Genomic DNA, 5,383 nt, shown 5'->3' with positions numbered 1-5,383 from the left:
AGAAGAAGCCATCAGTCCTGAAGAGCTTTATACATCATCCCCTGTCAAAATATAAGCAAGGCCCAAATGAAACGTTTTTGTACAAAGTGTTGCCTTGATCAGGGAACATTTTCCAAGTGAGCAATTCACTGACTGAGGACATATCTGTGCATTTAACAAACAATAATGGGATCTGTGATAATGTGAAAGTCACATGTCAAGGACAGGTAACTTTATTAAAGAAATATGTGACAGTTAGTCTTGGACACAGTAGCTGTCATCTCTCTGATGTTGCCTTTAGCTGTCCAAACTGAGGCATTTAGGGCTGACCACCCTTCTTTCCATCAGGCTCTCTATTTAGCCCTTTTAATAACTGGTTCCTGATACTCTTACTGGCTTTCACCTGTTTCATGACATCATTCTCCCTCTCAGCCAATTTGCACCTGAGAGAATCTTGAGGTTTCCACAGAGATGAATAAACAAATTTTCCTCAGTGTCCTGTATCTGTCATTCTGTGCACATGTGACATTTTCTTGGGCAAACCAAAAGCCTTTACTCATCCTTTAATAGGATCCTGCAACTTTGTTAATCTTTAACTCAATAATAATGTTAGTTAGGAGATGAAAATTTAATGTTCAATTGGAGAGTTTCCTAAGTAGGGAAACTTCAAAGTGATTTCAGAATAAGGGGAAGTACCCAATGACAAGGTAGTCTCCTACTGGGGTCTTGGATCTAGCATTTCCTAGGTTGTGACTTTAAACTGAGCAGATACTCTTGACTCACTAAATGTACCTTCACATTCTTATTGACATTGGCTGGCAGTGACTAGGGTTCCCTATGGTATTGAGTTTAAGAGCAAGGAAAATAGAAGGAGACCAGACAATTACTGGGACTGGTTTGGCGGAAACAGAGAAAGATCATTGAGTGTAAAAGGAGAAGTGAGGGGAAATAAAATATTTGACAGTTTGACTTCTTTCTTTATGATTTTTAACCCTTCGATCTCCTTTATTTGGCTTACTGCTCTAGCAAGAACTTCCAGAACTATGTTGAAGAGATATCAAGAGAGTGGGCAGCATTGCTTTGTCTCTGATTTCAGTGGGATTACATTAAGTTTCTCTCTGTTTAGTTTGATGTCCGCTATAAGCTTGCTCTATATTGCCTTTACTATGTGTACATATATGCCTTGTATTGCTGATCTCTCCAATATTTTAAATGAATGGATGTTGGATTTTGACAAATGCTTTTTCAGCATCTAAAGAGATTGTGAGTTTTTTTCTTTCATTTTTTTAATATGTTGGGTGACATTGAAGAATATCCATATATTGAGCAACCCCTGCATAGCTGGGATGGAGCCTATTTGGACATATTGGATGATATCTTTGATGTGTTCTTGTACTCAGTCAAAGACATAAAGTACCTTGGTATGACCCTAAGAAAAAAAGTCAAAAAGTTGTATGAAAAAAATTTCAATTCTTTGAAGAAATAATTAGAAGAATATATCAGAAGTTGGAAAGATCTCCCATTCTCATGGCTTGGCAGAATTGATATAGTGAAAATGGTCATCTTACCAAAAGTAATCTACAGATTCAATACAATTCCCCTCAAATTACCAACACAATTCTTTAGAGACTTGAAAGAATAATTCTCAACTTCATATGGAAAAACAAGAAACCCAGAATTGATAAAACAATCCTCTACAATAAAAGATCATCTGACCTATCTCCATCCATAATCTCAAGCTGTATGATAGAGCACCAGTAATAAAAACTGCATGGAACTGGCATAGAAACAGAATGGTAGTTCAATGGAAACAAATAGAAGACCCAGAAATAAACTCACAAACTTATGGACATCTGATTTTTAATAAAAATGCCAAAACCATACAAAGGGAAAATATATCATCTTCAAAAAATGCTGCTGGTATACCTGGATGTCTACATGTAGAAAAATGCAAATAGATCCATACTTATCAGCCTGCACAAAAGTAAAGTCTAAGTGGATCAAAGATCTCAGCATAAAACCAGGCACATTAAATCGGTTAGAAAAAAAGTGAGGAAGAGCCTTGAACTCATTGTTACAGGAGACAACTTCCTGAACAGAACAAGAGCAGAGGCTCCAAGAGCAACAATGAGTAAATGGGACCTCATGAAACAGAAAACCTTTTTCTACAGGAAAGGACACTGTCAATCAAAACAAAAGGAATGCCTACAGATTGGGAAAGAATATTTCCCAAGCCACTATGTGACAGAGGTCTAATATCCAGTATATATAAAGAACTAAAGAATTTGAAAAGCAACAAATCAATTAATCCAATTAAAAAATGGGGAACAGAGCTAAACAGGGAATTTTAAAAGAGGAATATTGAATGGCAGAGACACTGAAGAAATGCTCACCATCATTAGCCATCAGGGAAATGCAAATAAAAACAACCCTGAGATTTCACCTTACACCCATCAGAATGGTCAAGATCAAAACCTCAAGTGACAACACATGCTGGAGAAATTGTGGACAAAGAGGAATCATACTCCACTGCTGGTGGGAATGTAAAATTGTACAACCACTCAGAAAATCTGGTGCTTTATCAGGAAGAATCGGACTTCCTCAAAATTCAGCTATCCACCTCTAGGCATATTTCCAAGAGCTCAAGTACACAATAAGGACATTTGCCCAAACATGGTTGTAGCAGCTTTATTTGTAACAGCCAGAACCTGGAAACCACCCAGATGCTCCATGACTGAAGAAAGGATACAGAAATTGTGGTACATCTACACAATGGAATATTTCTCAGCAATAAAAAAACAAAGAAATCTTGAAATTTGCATGTCAATGGTGGAAACTGGAAAAGATCATCCTGAGTGAATGATCCCAGAAGCAGAAAGACACACATGGCATATACTCACTCATATGAACATATAGGGTAAAATCTTTACACATAGATAAACTAATCAAGAGGGGAGACTCTGGCAAAAATGATCAATCCGCATCCCAGAAGGCAAAAAGAATGGACATCAGAAAAAGGAGAAAACAGGTAACAAGTTAGGAGCCACAGAGGGCCTCAGAAAGGCTCTGCCTATAGACTATCAAAGCAGACACTGACACTTATGGCCACCTGAGTTCATCCTTGCTGCACTTGAGCACTTGGCACACCCCCAAGTACAAACCATCAGTCCTGAAGAGCTTTACACTTCATCATCTTGATCACAGGTTTTTTTTTTTTTATGTACGTATTTATTACAATTTGTTCACATTTTATTTCCTCTGCTGCCCCCTCATTCTTCTCCTTCCATTACCACCCCTCTCCTTTTTGTACCCCTAGGACCTTGCTCTAGTTCCCTGACAGGGGGGTACTCCTCCCCCTTCTATCTGAACTGAGCTTCTCAGTTCTCATCAAGGCTGGCTGCATCATCTTCCTCTAGAGCCTGATTCCCACCAAGTCATTGTTCTCCTTTTGTCCTCAATTCCCTCTACTTTTGACACTCTTCCTACCTCCTCTCCTGCATGCTTACCATAGCTCGGAGTGGATGGAGAATTTCACTTCGAAATGCCATTTAGAACTGGCTGTTTTAAGGTCTCTCTCTGCATATCAGACTATGGATGTCTGTATGCAATCCCATGTAATGAAGAAGGTAGCATCTCTATGAATCCAAAAACATGGTATTGATCTATCAGTTGAGGACACAGAGCAATGTATTTTAATAACTACAATGTGGGTTTCTTGAAAATTTCCATAGAATGCTCTGGCCCAAAAACTCAATTAACTGCCAATCAAATCCCCTAGTGGAACCCTGGTTTGGTCACAATAGATGGCCTATTCGAACTTTAACCCCCACTATTAGGAGACCACCTCATAAGTAAATACATTCCATATTTGTCTGTCTGCAATTTAGTTACTTCACTGAGGATGATTTTTCCTGGTTCCATCCATTTGCCTAAAAGTACCATGATGTCATTTTCTTAGCTGTATAATACTTCATTATGGAAATATTCCACATTTTCCTCAAAGGAGATTGTCAGTCTTGTTCTTTAATCCTTTAAGTTGTTGGTACTGTATCAATGTATTAAATGACAATTTATCAGGAATATCTAAGTTCTTTTAGCCTAGAAGTCCATCTTCTTCCACTTCCTGGTGATTTGAATTGCAATGTCACCTTGAAGCTCATCTATTTACATGTGGAGTAAGCAGTAAGGAAATATCTGGGAAGGTTTAGGATGTGTGGCCTTGTCAGGTAATGTAATTTCTATTCGAGTTATATTGTAGGAGGGTGTGCTTTGAGGTTGATATGCAAATGATTGTGACCACACTGAAAGGCATCTATGTATCTTTATATTATTGATCTTATTGGTCTTGGTCTCTTTATTTTGAATCTGTCCCTCTAGTTTTTTTCTCTCTCAGTCTGCCACTTGTGGTTTAGTATGAAAATCTTACAGCCTTACAGATGAAGGCTACAACAAGATGACTGCTTGCAGACATAATATCAGGAATGGTCTTTTTCAAAATATAAGCAAGTTCTCAATTAAACTCGTTTTGTTCAAAGATTTCCCTTGTTAAGGCAGCAATTTCCCAGTAATTAATTCACTGACTATAAACATATCTGAGCATTTAACAAATTATAATGGAATCAGTGATAATGTGAAACTGACATGTCAAGGACAAGTTACTTTATTAATGACCAGTTGAAGGAAATATGTGACACTTTTCCTGAACTAAGATTCTTGGACACAGGAACTTACATCTCTGGGTTGAGTGCTTTCTGCTGCCCAGATTGAGGCATTTAGGACTGCTCAGCCTTTCTCTCAAGCAGGCTGTCTACTTGGCCCTTTTAATAAATGGTTATTGAAAATCTTACTGCCTTTCACCTGTTTCTTGACATCATTCTTCCTCTCAGCCAGTCAGCACATGAGAGACTCTTGAGGTTGCCATGAAGGCAAATAACAAAGTTTTCTCAGTGTCTTGTATCTCTGATCCTGTGCATATATGATTTGTTCTTTTGAAACTCAGCAAGTGTTTATCTCATCTCTTTATCCAGATCCCATACCTTTTACTCCTGTTTACCTCTGTGACAATATCAAGTAGGAAAAGATATTTTACTGTTTATTTAATTGGACAGCTTCCTAAATGAGAAAGCTTAAAAGTGATGTGGGATTAAGGGGAATTTTCGGAATGACAAGGTAGACTCCTACTGTGGTCTTGGATCTGACATTTCCTAGGTTGTGCCTTTGAACTGAGCAGTTACTCATGTAATCACTAAATTCACCTTCACCTTCTTATTGATATAATAGGCTGGTAGGGACTAGGTTTCCCGGTGATATTGAGTCCTTAGAAGCAGCAAAAAGAGAAGGAAACAAGACAATTCCTGGGCCATGTTTGGCGGAAACTGTAAAAAAGATTCTTATATGTAAAATG

The sequence above is a fragment of the Meriones unguiculatus genome (genome assembly GCF_030254825.1).
Source record: "Meriones unguiculatus strain TT.TT164.6M chromosome Y unlocalized genomic scaffold, Bangor_MerUng_6.1 ChrY_unordered_Scaffold_23, whole genome shotgun sequence".
NCBI classification, from domain to species: Eukaryota; Metazoa; Chordata; class Mammalia; order Rodentia; family Muridae; genus Meriones; species Meriones unguiculatus.
Note: the sequence above shows the minus strand (reverse complement) of the source record.